Genomic DNA, 19,315 nt, shown 5'->3' on the forward strand with positions numbered 1-19,315 from the left:
CTGAGACATCGTTAATAGAATGGAGTATTAAAACATTAAAGTTGGCGCAGCTGTGCACAATACAATACAACATTGTGTTTTGTATTTCAACCCGAAATACTGTACGGAACTATGGCTGTGACCTAATCTCAGCGCAGGCAGAGAGACGTGAATAACATTTCTGTTTGGAGAATGCTTAACCTCATGACAACCACATGACAGAGTCATTTTGTGTGGACATTGTATATAACGACGGTTAACAAAGTCAGGCTTCAACTTGTCCATGTTTATGAATGTCCGCCAACAATAAAGGTATTCATCAGCACACTATCAGATACAAAACAATTACTATGCCTATACTGATGATTATGTTTTTCTGACCCTACCGAGTAATATTTTAGGACTCAAAATAGTCCATCAGTTTCCTGACATAATTCACTGAAGTGATACTGAATGGTTGGCTGTAATTATGATGTGACTTATCTTGCTGAAATGATGCGACTTAAACTTGCAAACATCGAGTAATAAATTGTTGTGTAGTCTTAGAAGACATTACATATGGATCGGCAGCCACGGTAGCTTGATATGATCACGTGAACACTGCTGGAACAGTCGCCATCAATACCGGCCAGCATGTGTTGCGATTCGTTTCCCAACTGTCAGGAACACACTTGCATGAGGATGAAACACTGCTGGTTTCTATTTCATTCCATGTTCATCAGAAAATGACCGATAGCCTGTTTAATTTCTATCCTCGATGGTTAACATTCATTTACATGGTAATCGACAGGACTGGTTGGCACATTAGCCGAAAGTAGTTGTGATTTTGTTTCAATCAAAGGGAAAGCATTTACATAAACACCAATAAGTTGTTACAATGTCCCCATCTTAGCTTATGTTATACAGAAGGACTGATAGGTTGTGACTATGTCCCTGTCTTAACCTACACTATACATAAGGACCGAAAGGTTGTGACTATGTCCCTGTATTAACCTACACTATACATAAGGACCAAAATGTTGTGACTATGTCCCTGTCTTAACCTACACTATACATAAGGACCGAAAGGTTGTGACTATGTCCCTGTCTTAACCTACACTATACATAAGGACCGAAAGGTTGTGACTATGTCCCTGTCTTAACCTACACTATAAGGACCGAAAGGTTGTGACTATGTCCCTGTCTTAACCTACACTATAAGGACCGAAGGGTTGTGACTATGTCCCTGTCTTAACCTCATCTATACATAAGGACCGAAAGGTTGTGACTATGTCCCTGTCTTAACCTACACTATACATAAGGACCAAAAGGTTGTGACTATGTCCCTGTCTTAATCTCCACTAAACATAAGGACCGAAAGGTTGTTACTATTTCCCCGTCTTAACCTACACTATAAGGACCGAAAGGTTGTGACTATGTCCCTGTCTTAACCTAAACTATACATAAGGACCGAAGGGTTGTGACTATGTCCCTGTCTTAACCTCCACTATACATAAGGACCGAAAGGTTGTGACTATGTCCCTGTCTAAACCTACACTATAAATAAGGACCGATAGGTTGTGACTATGTCCCTGTCTTAACCTACACTATACATAAGGACCGAAAGGTTGTGACTGTGTCCCTGTCTTAACCTCCACTATACATAAGGACCGAAAGGTTGTGACTATGTCCCTGTCATAACCTACACTATAAGGACCGAAAGGTTGTGACTATGTCCCTGTCTTAACCTAAACTATACATAAGGCCCGAAGGGTTGTGACTATGTCCCTGTCTTAACCTTCACTATACATAAGGACTGAAAGGTTGTGACTATGTCCCTGTCTAAACCTACACTATAAATAAGGACCGATAGGTTGTGACTATGTCCCTGTCTTAACCTACACTATACATAAGGACCGAAAGGTTGTGACTATGTCCCTGTCTAAACCTACACTATAAATAAGGACCGATAGGTTGTGACTATGTCCCTGTCTTAGCTAACGCTATACCAATGACCGAAGGGTTGTTACTATGTCCCCATCTTAGGTAACGCTATTCCAATGACCGATAGCTTGTTACTATGTCCCCGTCTTAGCTAACGCTATACCAATGACCAATAGGTTGTTACTATGTTCCGTCTTGGGTTACACTATACACGAGGACCGATATGTTGTTACTATGTCCCCGTCTTAGGTTACGCTATACACGAGGACCGATATGTTGTTACTATGTCCCCATCTTAGGTAACGCTATTCCAATGACCGATAGGTTGTTACTATGTCCCCATCTTAGGTAACGCTATTCCAATGACCGATTTGTTGTTACTATGTCCCCGTCTTAGCTAACGCTATACCAATGGCCGATAGGTTGTTACTATGTCCCCATCTTAGGTAACGCTATACCAATGACCGATAGGTTGTTACTATGTCCCCGTCTTAGCTAACGCTATACACAATGACCGATAGGTTGATACTATGTCCCCGTCTTAGGTAACGCTATACCAATGACCGATAGGTTGTTACTATGTCTCCGTCTCAGCTAATGCTATACACAATGGCCGATAGGTTGTTACTATGTCCTCATCTTAGCCTTCGCTGTATATAAGGACCGATAAGTTATTACAATGTCCCATCTTAGGTTACGCTCTACATAAAAACCAATAGGTTGTTACTATGTCCCATCTTAGCTTACGCTATACATGGGAGCTGAAATGCTGTTCTGTCCCCAGCCCCATGCATGAAGACCGTCGAGTCTTAAGGTAAAAAGCACTAACATAAGGGCCGAGAGGTAGTGATATTGTCTCGGGCCATAGTAAGTAAGACATTAACATGAAGGTTGTGATATTATCTTTAGCTCAAGGCATATCATGAGGACCGAGAGGTTGTTACTACGTCCCCATCGATATAAACTAACGCTCGGACACATGGGCTGACAGGTTGTTCTGTCTCCGATCACTAAGATATAAAGGTACCTAATACGATGATCGACGAGATGGCAGTTACAAGAAAGCACACGAGGACCGAGGGTTGTAACTGTTTGTCCGTCGAAGCATGTATGTTCTTACATCATGAGGGTCGATCGACAGGTGGTTTTGTAACCAGCTGCTCAGACAAGTCACTGACGAAAGGGCCTACGGGTCGTCTCTTGTTATCAAAGATTAAGTTCTGGCATGCTTGGTTTATAGATTTGTGAATCTATTATGGGAGGCACCCAAACAAGGCACTCGATCAGAACTGTCGATGGATTGTGATCATGTCATCAGCTGCATGAAAGACCATCACATAAATGCCGTTCGAAAGACAGGTTGTGGCCCATGTCTCGGCTTTATCATTGACAAGCCCATCAGGCTAAAAGGATATGAGGTTCCGGCAGTACAGAAAACTATGTTGGACAAGGAAATTGTGACAATACAGGAGTTGTGAGTCTCTCCAAACTCCACTTCTTCTTCATTACCACAGGTTGCTTCGATCCTCATGCCCGCAAGGTCACAATATTCGTCGCATTGTCCAGTGAGGAAGACCAAGATGGCATGAATCAGGCAAACCCACCAAATTTTGAACTAATGACGGGGACCGCGAGAATGGAATTACTAAAACATCACACATGTGTACACTTCCCTAAATAAGTAAAAAATTAATACAAATACATTGTTTATCCAATGAATTTATTCTCGTGTAATAAAATTTAACAGTTGACGTCTATATGAAAGTTAGCAATTTTTTTGAAAATCTCAAACACTACATCAAAAAATGTACTAGACCAATGTTAAAACCATACATTTTGAATTTCGAATGATCCTTCAGTGCCTTCGTAATATTGAATTCAGGCAACTGCATGGTATTCTACCCCAAAGTTCCAGACGAATTCGGCAAATGTCTCGTCTTGAAAGCCAGAGTGCTGGAGACCTGACCTGGCCGATCACTGGTGCAGAGCCCGGTCACCAGGATATTGGCAAGCTTTTTGGCATGTTTGGTCGGTTTGTAAACAGTTCTCTTCAGTAGGCCTATAAAGATTTGGATTATAAATGCCCCTGATCGAGATCTAATAAAAAAAGTCCCGGTTATTTTAAGGGTGCATTAAATGGCAGATGATCCTGTGTTATAAATCTCAATGCCTCTTAGTTTCTATCAAACATGTCAAATGCGCCCTGCACCTTTAAGTTGGGAAGTATCTCTAGTTACAGATTTACTGCTTTTCTTTGTCATCAAAGCAATGCTAAAAGTATGCCCTTACAGTGATCTTATCCCATCATACTCTAGATAATAAACCTGCTCGCAAAAGACGACTAATTTACGACACATGGATTCCCTCTCCGTGCAATACAAAAAACTAATGCCTTTGTGGTCAATTTTACATTGGCTCTGTCTATATAACCCATTAACACACGACCAATGCGAATCCCCGCACCTCATCGTACAAAAGACGATAAATCATGAGTTCACGAAAAAACGATTTTGCTCGAGAAATAAACCATACAGAGTGGAAAATATCTGAATTAATTGCACTGCCTCAATATACACGACTACACGTAAAATCTGTATTTCCTAGAGTCCTACAAAAATGATAAACATTTAAGATGTCGGCTTTGGGAATATCACATTCCTCGGGTCAGGCAAAAATTCCTTGCAAATATCTATATTTGATGGGATGGCAGACTATCTTTACTAAAGCACTAAACGATGGATGTTATATACCAGTAGATAACATTCTAACATTAGTTTTGGGACCTGATACAACATGTACAAGGGAAGTAAAAAAAGCCTTGAGTGTTGTCGGGTGCACCCTGAATAACTTGATGGATTCGTCAGGTTAGGATTAGACTGTAGCCTGAACAACTGTAATGGGACACCTCTCTATAGAGACAGCAAGTGTCAGTCCCAGGGAACCCGTTAATAGAGAGGTTCTTCTGCATTTAAAATGCAAGAATTGTCTTAAATCTTGTCCATGTACATCGGTTTTAACATGCCTAGTAACACAATCAAAGTTAACACATAGTGACATTAGCGCTAGTGTTTAAAACAAACATTTAACTTGACTGATTTTCCCTCAGAAAAAATGCTTCCAAAAAGTCATCATACACGCTGAATTTCGATGGATTTTATTACATTGAATGGCTTTCCATTTCAATGCAGCTAAATCAGGCAAAACCTATTCAGATTCTTTACATCAAATATTACATTGGAGGATTTCCACTCCAACAAATTTGTTTTATGATACTGGGCGAACCTGCATAGCTTTTCATCAGGCCCCTTTCGGTTTTGTAATCGACATTATGAACTGAATTTGGATGGCTTTCCATCACAATGATTTGTAAACGTGTTGATTACAAAGTGACACACTCAGATTATCATTATTCTATTTCGGTTTTAAAAAAAACCTATGATATTAATTTAGTCAATTCGTAAATGGTATGTCCACGTCGTTTTGGGCTGTATGGAGCGCAAACTGTTCCTAGTTCCCTTAATTTTAGCGTTATCCAGGAGGGTATTCTCACGTACTCGAATCTTCGAAACCTTGCTGTCCAGGTCACTAGTGAAAAGCGAATGCAGCTGCCGACCACAGGTTAAGGAGCCCTCGTAACCTTTTCGTGTAGGGCCTGAAACAAAAAAACAGAACATTCACATTTCATATTTAGATAATTGTCATGCACCCGGCCTAATTATCAATGTAATATCTCCTCTTAGTGAAGTTGAACTCTGTTACACAATATCCCAACCGAAACTGTATTTGCGCCGTATGAAAACAAAATTTGCCAGCGTTCATCCTGGGTCTTTCGCACTGGGAGAAAGCCTCTTTTCATGGCGCAACATTGATGCTAGAGTGATCAGTGTGGGGATTCGTACAGTGTGAGCAAATCAACGTCCACTATGGTTACCAAAGTTGCAAGCAGCTAGATGACAGCAAATAAATTGAAAGCACAGGCAGATTCAACCGCGAATATATGAACATTATGGCCGAACTCGCTGAGTACAATGCTGCCACTGCTTCTATGCAACTCCCAGTTGCACAATGATGGAGAGTGGCCGAAATGACATATTCCTCCTTTCTATCACAAGAAGAGGGTAGCGGTGACGGCTGGATTACTTTCTTTGAGAGTCGGATATGCCTACACCACCCATTTGGTCACTGAATACATTGTTCAAACACTGCAAAATTGCAATATTATTCTAGCACATATGAGCCTTTGGCATGACCAATGGCACAATGATGTGATGGACTGTGGCCGAAATGACATCACTTCTTTCTATCACAAAACAAGTGGCCATGAGGTGACGGATTAATTTCATTGAGAGTCAGATATATACCTTCACCAACAACATTCGTTCGTCATTTATAGTAGTACATCGTTGAAACGCTGACCAATGCACTGAACCAGTCAATAAGTTGGGCTTCAGCGTCGCTCATCAGATGTGGAGTGTATTTAGCATATTCCTGTGCAGGCGTATAATTTCGATGTAGCCTCTGAACTAAGTGAGTGGCAGAACATGTATGCGAGCATAACCTACTCGCGAAAATATCCTAATACCGGATAATTTTCTATTCTAGTCAGATCTGAGGTAAATTGGGTAACCCATAATGATTGTACCCCTTCATAGAAATTCTTTATTACACGCATTATAATATTGATTATATTACTCGAACATTATCAAAAGAGAAAACCGATCATGCTTATGGTCGGTTTTAGTGGATTACTTTCTTAGGTACCCCGTGTCTTCATGCATATGTAGTGTTCAGGCGTTTTTTGCATTTTTTTTAGTTTGTACCAGAGTCATGGTTTCAATGCTTTTCACATGCTCCCCGAAGAGAAATGTGTCGACCTATGTAAATTATTGTTTGGAATACTTAAAGGTGGGGGATGGGGGGATCATTTCTTTTTAGGAAGCTGTTATTGACACGACGGTCGTGCCCCGAATGGTTATTGTTAGCACTGCGGACCCGACCGTCGTTTCCGCAATGCAGGCTCCCTTCATTGCGGAAACGACGACGTCGTGTCAACAAGAACGAAATTTGGTGTTGCGTACCCGACCGTGCGTGAATATAAAACATGGACCGGAACAACCTGAATACGGCTTACCGACCGTCGTGCAAGCAGCGATGAAACTTAGTATTGCGGACCCGACCGTACCGTGGCACGGCCGTCGTGGCTGCAAGTCTTACCCTGCATCACTGCGGACACGATGGTCGGGTAATGCTCTTACAGATTATGGCGCTGCAGACACGACGGTCGTGTCAATAGTCACTTCGTTCTTTTTAACACCTACCTGAATATCGTCATTCCTTCACAACTCTGACAAAAATTATCCAACCTTGTATATAAGGTGTTCTATAACCTCGAGACATTCTTGAAGGCAATAGCATCTTATGGCATCCATTCTGTCTATTACACAATCCTCCACATCGAAGTCCTTTTTCGCACAATATTCAAGTGCAACGATGAATGTGTTGGGAGATACGAAGCATAAGCGTCCACATCTGACTCATCTTGCTGTCTGTTTCCTGATTCTGAAGAAAAGAAATACAATATAAGTTGACTTCTTTCCTATGAAACCCATCGAATTCATGTTCATGATGCAATGGAAAATGCTTTCACGGGTTTCTACAATTCATTTTTTGCTTGGGGACGGCCTCACTCTGCCATGGGGACACCATGGAACTCCGGTATTCTGTATACTTTCCTTAGCGAACCATGGTGATATATGAATATGATGTGATATGATATGTTCAAAACCGTTTTAACGTTATTTTCCATATTTCTAGTTGAACATGTTCGAAGTCCCCATAAAACTCTTTGTACAGACGTGCGTTATGTGTACATACTGCACGATGTTAACCTGCACAAGGTCTCTTTCAAGTCAGGTAACGCAGGAAAACCAGTCAAAACATTAGGCCTATACATCGCGTTTTTGGGTTAGGTGGCCATAGGGGAGGTTAATTCTCTTGATTGCCCCTCTACTAGCCAGGGAGGGCCTTATATCACCTTTGAGTTAACATTAGTAGCCGACCTAAGTACAGTTTAGTCAAGTTAACGAAAGATGAGAGTACATTTTGACTTAAGCTCGATGTTGTAAACCTCGCAAAACCTTTCAGGTTGTGTGGCCACACTGTACGTTTTTACCGCGTTAGTTCATTTTTGAAGATATATACTAATTCTCTCTCACGAAAGAAACTGATCAGTCGCTTGGCATCCGTGCTTAAAGGGTTAAATGTCAACGTAACGAAGGGAAAAATACAATTTGTCAAAAAACACCTCAAAGATTTTCTAAGATGGGGTATGAGGAAATATTATTGGGAGGGCCCTAAGTGCAGGTTATCTGGACACACTGTTCTTTTTTTACATCGTTTGTTCATTTTGATTATCTCTCACAAAAGAAACAGATCATTCGCTTCGCGGCTAATGTTACGAAAGATGACTACAATGTATATCTGTCAAAAACACTACAAAGATGTTCTAAGATGAGGCATCAGTGGCCACTATACCCTACGCTCACTTGCACAAGGGCCACGGAGAGACTGTCATTGTGTGGAATGATAAGCGATATTTATTTATGAACCAAGAAAGAAATATGTTTTGCTCTCTTCCAAATCACTGCGTATGACGACGGGGTGTTAAAATTAAAAAATAAGAAAGAAAAAATATGCAAAATCTTGTAACCGAAGATATCCACTGATCGACCTTATTGTCTGAACCATTGAATCTGAACCATGGGCAGAAGAAAGGACCTGATGAAAAAGGCCCGAGTAGCCTATCTTCATCTTGATGTTGAGGTGAACAAGTCGACCGGTTTTCACAGAGGACTTCAAATCCAAAAATGTAGGCCTGCATTGTAAGATTCCTTAAGAGAATACATTATCATATACGATTACAAACCTGTGCTGTTTTGATGATAATATCCACTGTAATTCCAGTAAAATCCTTATACGAAGAACTCATGAAATACACGACTGCTAACTCTCATCCATGTCATCACCATTGAAATGTGCGCGAAATTGATGGAATGTGACCTACTCCAGATTCTAGGCCATCTCTATTGTTTAGTTCGGTCCAGGCACTCGGCTGATGACACAGGAAAAAAGCGTATATAAACTGTGTCACTCCCGGGAAGTCCTCGATATAGGGCAAACCTGCAGAGACCGCCACTGGACAGTGCCCGCTGTATATTGGGATAGAGGGGACACCAATCATGGTTATGGGGACATTTTCCAGGACGCTGTATCTCCATCGATTAAGGCATTTTAAAGCGTTATGTCTCGACCGTATAAAGTGGACCGGCCTTTGGCAACTTAACGCACTTCGTGTCCACTTAATAGAGTAAAAAAACCATTGAAGTCAACTTAACAGAGGGTGAACAAAAGTACGCATATATGTATATATATATATATATATATATTTCTTCTTTTTCTACAGGGGTGTCCCGCAATAAGACGGATCGTTTGATCGAAACACTAAATTCCATCATGGCAGAACGGATGCAACGGGGAAAATATGGACTACCGCGTGAAATGACGGAGCCACACGAATTCAGGGCAATGGAAAGGGTAGTTAAATCATTTTATATAACAATAAATACATGTACATGTAGACGTAGGCCTAACAATGCTGGTGATGATGATGATGAACCCAGAATCCCACCATCACAAATACCGGGTTCGCACCAAGCGCCTGCTGTTGTTGATGCATCTGCTGTTGTTTCCGTTGTTGATGAACCGTATGAAATTCCGGATTTCCTACTGGAGACAATTTCTCCGCCTGGTTCTCCGCTCCGTAGAGTATCTCAAGGAGACCAGGACACATCCATACAGGTCCCACTGATTGATGCGCATCAGCAACAACAGCAACAGGTGGACGCGAACTCGGTCGAGTGTTGCATGCCCCCTGTAAATCCGATCGCTGGTTTACCTGTGACAGACGATTCTGCAACCAGTTCAGAATTGCTTGAATTATTGTCGGGCGGGTTTGAAATGCTAATGGAAACGTGTGACACAGATGCACCACTAGTTGATCTATTGCATGGGGCACACGATTCTGTTGGGCATGCAGGACCTCCCGATGATGTATTGTCAACGCTGTTCAGCTCAACAGAGGTTTTGTCTGGCACAGGTGAACGTGTGCTGCAATCGGATAAATCTCCGACAGAGCCAACTGCTCCTCTTGCTATCTCGACAACGGGGACTGATGAAAATCAATCAAATAGGCGCCTCTGTGAGAATATGCAATGGGCTACGCATATGATCGAAGAGCTTGCAAACGGTCAGCGTTTCCTTGAGCCGCTCCCGAGTAAGCAAAGTATAATTCTAGACGCAGTTATAGAGCGGGCGAAACCTTTGCATACACTGGAGCGGCAAACCAACGATGTTTATCACAGTTCTCAACAGGCAACTACGTCAGCCGCTTACGTGATTCCACCTAGTAAGAGGCCAGTTGATTTTCATGCTGGAATAAAGCAAGGGGTACGAAGTAGAGTGGAAGGTAACCGCCCGATTCTTAGGAGTCTACTTTCAGAGGGAAATATACCTGTACATTCAGATGTCGGAGATCGGTACGGTAAGGGCAACATTGCACAAAAACCTCTAAAAGTGCAAAATGTTCCTGAACGTACCATTGTACACCAGTCTTTTTTAGGAGTGGGTCCACACAAACAAAAAAGTAACCTAACAGGTGTGCAGACTGGTGGTAACAGGGTTGTTGCGGGCAACGCTCGAAGTGTTGGTGATACGTTTGATGATGATGATGATGATGATGATGATGATAATGATGATGATGATAATGATGATGATGATAATGATGAAGAAGGAACACCGTCCATTGATAATGAGTCTGACTCTGATGGGGATGCGGAACGTGAACCAGCGTTTCGTGTCTTAAGCGTTGGTGAAACATACGTTCGAAAATATAAACAAAACGCCATAGAAATGAAAATTAGCGTTGATGGTTTGGAAAAAAGTACTTCATACAATGATGTACTTTTCCATCTGTCCAATGTCTTTTCGGAACTTTTGGCCACACTTATGCGGAACGTCGATTCTCAAGACAGAGTCAGACTTATTGTGTCGGGGGAGGGTCTGCGTCATATCAGTATACCGTTCATAGCCCCTGATCAGATGACCGTAGAGAGGATTTTAACACACTTGGAAAGGGTCACACAGTCAAATGATACGTGGCTTTTTAAAGGGGTATTTCACGTGAGTTTCATACATGTTAGGTTGCCGATCGGTGGTCAGTACGCCAGGGGTATTGCATGTCCTGAAAAAAGGGTGAAAGACAAAGCTACTTTTGTCGAAATAAAAAACAAAGACAATCTTTGCCTGGCACGTGCAATAGTGACGGCAAGAGCACGTGTGTTAAACGACCCGAACTATGAAGGCATCCAAAAAGGTTACATCAAGCACCAACTCCGATTAGCTTCCGAGCTTCACGAAAAAGCAGAGGTGCCCCAGAAAAAATGCGGGATTCAAGAGATGCGAAAATTTCAGGCATATCTGGCTCCAGATTTTCAACTAGTGGTATTTTCTACGCATACTATGAACGGTGTATGTTATAAGGGGCCGCCTGCACAACATCGCTTAAATATCTATCATTACGGTGAACACTATGCCCCTATTATGACTATGACCGGTTTCTTAGAAAAAGCTTATTTTTGCCCTCATTGTGATATAGGTTTCAAGAATTACAAAACACATATTTGCGACAAAACTTGTGCCTGTTGTAAAAACGATGAGGATTGTCCCATCGTTAAGTGGCGAAACTGTACCGATTGTCTACGGGTCTTCAAAAGTAATACGTGTTTTGACAGACACCTTGTCAAAAACCGAAACGATAAGAGTGTGTGCGATATTTTCAAAAAATGTAAAACATGCGCTAAGTGTTACGAAGTGCGGCGCGGAAAGCATACATGCTACATGTCTTTTTGCCATATTTGCGGGTTGAACAGGCCTTTCGCACACGACTGCTATATAAAGAAAACTGTGATAAAGAAAAGGGATCCTGGTGACCCCTTAGAATTTATGAAGTTTGTATTCTACGATTTTGAGTCAACACAGGAGAAAATACTGGCTGATGGTTCAAAGGAGCACGTGCCCAATCTGTGTGTTGCACAGCGTTGCTGTCTTTTTTGTGGGAGGGAACAAAGCGCTGAAAATGATGACGACTTGAGCTGTATTGTGTGCGGTGACAGACGTGATGAATGCGTCTTCAAGGGGGCGGATACCGTGACGGCATTTTGTGAATGGTTATTCAACGGCGAAAATATGGGTCGAGTGGCAATCGCTCACAACAACAGGGATTACGATGCTTTCTTCATCATACAGTATCTTCATCGTGTTGGTATTAAGCCCACAAACGTAATACAGGTGGGACAGAAGTATCTTTCATTCGAAGCGTGCGGTATAAAATTCCTGGATTCATTGAGTTATTTGACAATGCCGCTGAGTGCATTTCCGAAAACGTTTAATCTGAAAGAGTGTCGAAAGGGGTGGTTTCCCCATCACTTTAATACAGCAGAAAATCAAAATTATGTCGGGGAGATACCCGACATGAAGTACTTTGACCCTGAGAGCATGTCTGTTGACGGTAGAAAGGAATTTATGTTGTGGTACGAAAATCAAAAAGGAAAAGATTACAACATGTTCGAGGAGCTTCTTGCATACTGTAAAAGTGACGTTACGATTCTCCGTCGCTGTTGCGTCTTATTCGCTCTGGCTTTTGAAAGCATTCTAAAGGTTAATCCCTTTGAGAAAAGTGCAACCATGGCTTCAGCATGCAGTCGTGTGTACCGTCAAAACTTTATGAAGCCCAACACCATTGGCGTACTACCGCCATACGGCTATACATGCGACAAACAGTCTGCTATAGGTGTCAAGTGGTTGGAATGGTTGATGCGAAAAAACCCAAATCTCTTTATACAACATGCGCAGAACGGGGGCGAAAAGGCGATTGCGAATTACAAAGTAGATGGGTGGGATGAGCGGAATAACGTTGTCTATTCTTTCGACGGGTGTTACTTTCATGGTTGCGAAGTCTGCTTTCCAAATGGAGACACTATGAATCAACGTACAGGTTCCACTATGGGTGAACTGCGCGAACGCACTGCGTTTCGGCGTACTTTCTTGAAAGACCGCGGACACACTGTCATTTCCAAGCGCGAGTGCGAGTTCAGAGCGGAAATTAAGGCAGATCCCGAACTGGCAGCATTTGCAAAAGATCTGAACATCTCCGAGCCTCTGAACCCCCGAGAAGCCTTTTTCGGGGGAAGAACGAACGCTGTGAAACTCTATCACAAATGCAATGAAAACGAAAGCATCAAATATGTCGACTTTACATCGCTTTATCCGTATGTCAATAAATATAAACATTATCCTCTAGGACACCCTGTGGTGTACCGGGGTGAAAATCTGCAAAAGGTTGACGACCCACTGAAGTGCGAAGGGTTATCAAATGTAAAGTATTACCGCCAAAGCAATTGTATTTTCCTGTTTTACCCCAGAGGACGGGTAACAAGTTGAAGTTTTCTCTTTGTGCGAAGTGTGCGGAGACGACGTCTAAAACGTGTGACCATTCAGACGATGAGCGCGCTCTGATAGGGACATGGGTTATATTTGAAGTCAGAAAAGCGGTTGAAAAGGGCTATCGTCTGGTGAAAACATACGAAATTTGGGATTTCGAGCAAACAACACAATATGATTTTGAGAAGAAAGAGGGAGGCCTATTTACGAGTTTCATTAATACTTTTCTAAAGCAGAAGCAAGAAGCTAGCGGTTGGCCCGATTGGTGTGAGACCGAAGAAGACAAAAAGAAGTACATCGATGATTACGCGCAGCACGAGGGGATCACTTTAGACCGTCACAATATCAAATATAACGCAGGTATGCGCAGTACCTACAAGGCGGGGATATGTGCGTTGTGGGGAACATTTGGGCAACGAAATAACTTTCTAAAGACATTATATACGGATAGTCCAGAGGTTTATATCAATAAATTGACCGACGATAGCATTGAAGTAACAGATTCTCAATTAGTGAACGAAGAATTCGTTCTTTTGAAATACCGTGAGAAGACTGAATTCATAGAAGCGTGTCCTTACACAAATTGTGTTATTGCAGCTTACACAACTGCACATGCGCGGCTGAAATTGTATGAGGAGTTGGAAAAACTTGATCAACAAGTATTATATTTTGACACTGATAGTATTATATACGTGTACGACAAAACAAACAAAAAACACTTCAACCCACCCCTAGGTGACTATCTGGGGGATTTCAAGGATGAGTTGAATGGCGCATCCATTGAAGAGTTTGTTTCAGGGGGTCCAAAAAACTATGGGTATCGCATCAAAGAGAGTCAAGAGACTGTGTGCAAAGTCCGAGGGTTCACCCTGAACTATGGTAATAGTCAGAAAATCAATTTCGAAACCATGAGATGTTTGGTACAAAACCTGAATTTTTCCGACACCATTTCGGTCGAAAATCCTTACAAAATTCGGCGACGTAAGGATTTCAAAATTACAACAGTTCGGGAGGTGAAAAAGTACGGCTTAGTATACGACAAGCGTTACCTGACAGACGATTTCTTTACATTGCCTTTTGGCTATTAGCTATTATGGCGTCTCTCTCTCTCTCTCTCTCTCTCTCTCTCTCTCACACGTGTATTATTTCACCATAGTGAAGTTTACGCGCTCCTTGAGCGCTATCATCACCATTGTACATCTGTTATAATTATAATTATTATTATTATTATTATTATAAACATCATTGACCTGTATCGTGCTTACATATATGTCATTTTATAAGGGATGTTATTGTAAAATTAATTGCCAGTGTCATTTTGAGTCAACATGAAACATCGTTATCATCTCCGTCATCATCGGCATCAGCACTGCAGACAACTCCATTCATGCCTGAGATATTAGTTTTTCTATTATGGTTTCTGCGCCAGAAAACATGTATAATACGTTGATAGCACTATTACAGAATGTATCACCATCTTTATCACAGACATCCACGGTACAATAGATCATTGTCTGTTTTTGCTCTAGACAGTTGCACTATAGCCTATAAAAAGTATTTTAATATTCCCTTCATCATCAGCATCATCATCACCGTCATTTCATTTCGATTACCCTTTCCAGACGTATTCGCTGCCTGGATGTATATATATTATTAAATGTACATAACCTGTAAATAAAATTCTCTGTATGACATGATAATGTAATTTAACATGCGTGTACAACCACTAGATAGTATGTGTAAACGTTTCATTAATAAAATGTGTATAAAACAGTATTTTTTTGTTGAATCACTCATTATATTAGTCGAGATCTCAGTATGCATATTTCAAGCGGAGCCCTTCTCTTGAAACATCCATTCACATGTCTCGAGGCAGGACCGACTATGTGTGGAAAGTCTGTCTTTGTGCATAGATTGATAGCCAATGCTGTGTCTACTATTGAGCCGCCGCCTGAAAGGATCGTTTGGTGCTACGGCGGCGAATGGCAGGAGGCATTTACAGCATTTCCAAATGTAGAGTTCGTCTCGGGGCTGAATTTTTCTCAAAATCATTCTGCAGACAGGCGAACGTTGCTCGTTATCGACGATTTGATGTGTGAAACTGACGAGAAAGTCACTAAAATATTCACAAGAGGTTGTCACCATCAAAATATGAGTGTGGTTTATATTGTTCAAAATTTATTTCACAAAGGCAGAGAGCAACGCACTATAAGCTTAAATTCGAATTATCTTGTGCTATTCAAAAATCCAAGAGACGTGTCCCAGATTACGCATTTGGCTAAGCAAATCTCTCCTGGAAATACAAAGGCCGTGCGCGAAGCTTTCAATGATGCCACGCGCCAGCCTTTTGGATATCTATTCTTAGATTTCAAGGCAGCAACACCCGACGATTTATGCTTAAGGACCAATATCTTTCCTGGCGAGAATCAAATTGTATACTTAACAAAATGACAATCCAAGCGTGTATCATTCGGCACGTGTTGGCAGGTGACGTAGCATCAATTCAATATGGCAAAATATCACATAAAACATTATGTACATCAACTGAAGGCTTTGAAGGCAGCCCAGGCTAAGAAGAGACGTAAAATTCTTCAGACAGCCGATAAAGGCCTCCTTAATGCCGTGGGAGAGTCGGCGAGCAACTGTTTAAAAGGGAACGTACCCCTCAATCGAAATCAGTTCAAATGTCTGAAGAAACACAAGCACTCTCTGCGTAAATTAGCTTGCAAGAAGACGTCGTTAAGAGAGCGTAAACGGATCATTCAAAAGGGTGGCTTTTTAGGAGCATTGCTAGGTCCTGTGATCAAAGCCATCGGAAGTATTTTTGGCGTTTAATTACTTGTTATAGCGATCGTTATAAAAATATTCAACAGATATGAGTCAGATGCGAAAAATGTCGCTTATACCACACGAAATGGTTGAAAAATATCTGTATCAACAACGCCACAAAGAAGACATCAAGCCACATGCACACAGTGCGATGGGTATTGATCAAGAAATGCAAGAAATACTGTCCTCAACATCTATGAGTGATTACGATAAGGCAATAGCCTACTCACAATTGCTGCGCAAATATTTGGGAACGATACATTCGGCGTCTTTAGATTTAAACGCCTCTGCACCGAAAGTTCAACAACCTCAAGAAATACAGCCGGCTCCAGTTGCTAGTACACACCCTGTAACAGCAACCGCAAAGGCACAACCTGTTGATACAGCGACAGTGAGTCAAACGGATGTCAAAACACCTGTACAACAGGCACCTCTTTCGACTAATGTGATATTGCAGCAAGTACCCGGCTACTCGAAAGCAAAAGCGAAAAAGTTGGTTAAAGCACTGACGGACGATCCAAATTTTAACTGGAATGAAAGAGGCGAGATTTCAATAAACGGCGACGCCGTCAAAGGGAGTAATATTAAGACTGTCGTACATAATGCTTCTTCTAATGCACGACAGACGTTCACACCGGCCGGCGTTGATTCTGTCCTGTCCTATTTAAACGGGAAGGGTGTGATATCCGGTAACATGGTAACCAGCAGAGAGTGAAAAAAAAGACTTGGCCTCAGAGACAGTCCGAAAGCAAGCGCTAATAAACACCAACGTCCGAGCGGAGAAATCCATTAGCTTCTTGGAACTCTCCACTGACATCTCACATCCAGGGTTCTCCAATATTCGACACACCCTCTTCACGACGAAAACATGGCAAAAAAAACCCTCCAAAAAACGAGGACTGGGAACAATGGTACTAGTAAGAAAACAGACAGATTATTGAAAAGGTCTTATTATGACCCTGGGCATGCAGGTAGTTTTGGCGGTATAGGCGCCTTAAAGCGTGCAGTCGGTAGCAAGGTATCGACCGGCGCGATCAAAAAATGGTTAAGAACTCAAGACACATACACGCTCCACAAGCCAATCAGACGTCGTTTCAAACGAAGACGTATTGTTGTCGCAGACATTGACGAACAATGGGAAGCAGATCTCGTCGATATGTCTAAACTATCAAAATATAATACAAACTTCAAATATCTCCTCACTGTGATCGATACATTGTCCAAATACGCATGGGTTGTTCCTTTACGTACGAAGACCGGTGAAGAACAGGTGTCCGCATTCGCTAAAATCTTTGCAAAGTCGAAACGAAAACCTGCAAGCCTGCGGACCGATAAAGGCGGCGAATTTTTAGGGAAGCGGTTTCAAGCCTACCTTAAAAAAGAAAATATTCATTTCTTTACATCGAATAACGAGGTCAAAGCAGCTATAGTTGAACGCTTTAATCGCAGTTTGAAATCGCGCATGTTTCGATACCTGACTGAGGCGAATACAGTTTCATACATGCCTGTTCTTCAAAAACTTGTGGATTCATACAACAATACATGGCATAGAAGCATAAAGAGAAAACCCAGCGAGGTGACGGCTGTTAATGCGCCGGATGTACGGTATACGCTCTATTCAAGAGAAGACGTGTTTGAACGATATCAAATTTAAATTTAATGTTGGAGACCACGTTAGAATCGGTAAGACAAAAATGTTATTCGAAAAATCCTATTTACCTAACTGGTCAACCGAAATCTTCACTATAAAAAGGCGTATTAAAGCACGCCCTCCCGTGTATACAGTTCAGGACGTGCAGGGTGAAAAAATTCAAGGCACTTTCTACGAAAAGGAATTGCAGAAGGTGCATGTAAGACCTGAAAAAACCTATAAAATCGAACGAATACTTGCAGAACGGGGTGGGGGTCGAACCAAAGAATACCTTGTTAAATGGGACGGTTACCCCTCTAAGTTCAACAGTTGGGTGAGTAAGGCGAACGTTCAACGCCTGTAATCACGTCTATGTGTGCCTACACGTTTGGTATATCATTACACACAGCACGGCAATGTCACCAAGAGCAGAAAAGAATGACGGAGATGTTAGCGATTCGAGCGCGCCCCAACCAAAGAATTGGAAACTATTCGGGCATAATGTTCCGAAACCAGAGATAATTTTTTTCGCTCAAGTTATCATTATTTACATTGTGATTATCACAGCCCTCATTAATATAGCTATTGCCAACGGTGAGAGTACTGTGTGGATCTCTCTCCTGTGCAGCTGTTTAGGCTACCTGCTACCGAATCCTACGTTACCCGAACATACGTCTGCATTAGCCAAGACACGTTTTCCCAATTAAGGAGAAATGACCACTTTTAATGAACATTTCTATGTGTCTTTGCCGTGCAATAGTTCGCTGAAGTTCTTTCCCGATAATACAATAGGCCATTACATCACCAAACTCAACACGCCTATCGATCTTGACTCTGCTGAAAACTGGGAGGTCGGTCTGGCGGAGGTTCAATATCCGCACTCCTGGAGCAATATCAACGCACCCGATAATGTTTTTCATATCTATATACCAAGCAGCAATGATCCCGACCCTGAAACTGGCCAGATACCGTTTGCTTGGAAACCGTGTACGCTGCCAGTCGGACACTATTCCGACATAGCTAAGTTAATACTGCTTGTTAATGAACAAATTAAAAAAACACTTGATGCAGGTGTTGAACAGGATCATCGTTTTTTTCTCGAATACACCGATTCCACAGAGAAGGTGTCATTTATCATGCCTCGTGAAAGAGCGATGTCCATGACAAAACCTCTTACGCGCATGTTAGGCTACAATCAAGACAGCATTACTATTACAGGGAATACAACTGCTCCTTTTAAAACGGAATTGCACGGTGATTTTCACAGTTTATACATATATAGCGATGTACTTCAATATCAACTCGTTGGTGACGTATTAACCCCCTTACTCCGTGCAATAGCCACTGAAGGTAAGCAGGGTGATACTATTAGAAAATCGTTTCAAAATATTCACTATT

General features: G+C 41.8%; 1 protein-coding gene and 1 long non-coding RNA gene across 2 annotated transcripts in view; both read right to left on the reverse strand.

The window, feature by feature from the left end:
• LOC135499222 (uncharacterized) overlaps positions 1 to 19,315 on the reverse strand; it is a 407,058-nt gene that overhangs the window by 320,451 nt on the left and 67,292 nt on the right. The gene's annotated exons all lie outside the window — the stretch shown is intronic.
• On the reverse strand, positions 3,849 to 9,107 carry LOC135498970 (uncharacterized). The gene is made up of 3 exons (XR_010449194.1): positions 8,828 to 9,107; positions 7,221 to 7,461; positions 3,849 to 5,554 (listed from the first exon to the last, which is right to left on the reverse strand). It is a non-coding gene; the product is annotated as an uncharacterized LOC135498970 (long non-coding RNA).

The sequence above is a fragment of the Lineus longissimus genome, chromosome 14 (genome assembly GCF_910592395.1).
Source record: "Lineus longissimus chromosome 14, tnLinLong1.2, whole genome shotgun sequence".
NCBI classification, from domain to species: Eukaryota; Metazoa; Nemertea; class Pilidiophora; order Heteronemertea; family Lineidae; genus Lineus; species Lineus longissimus.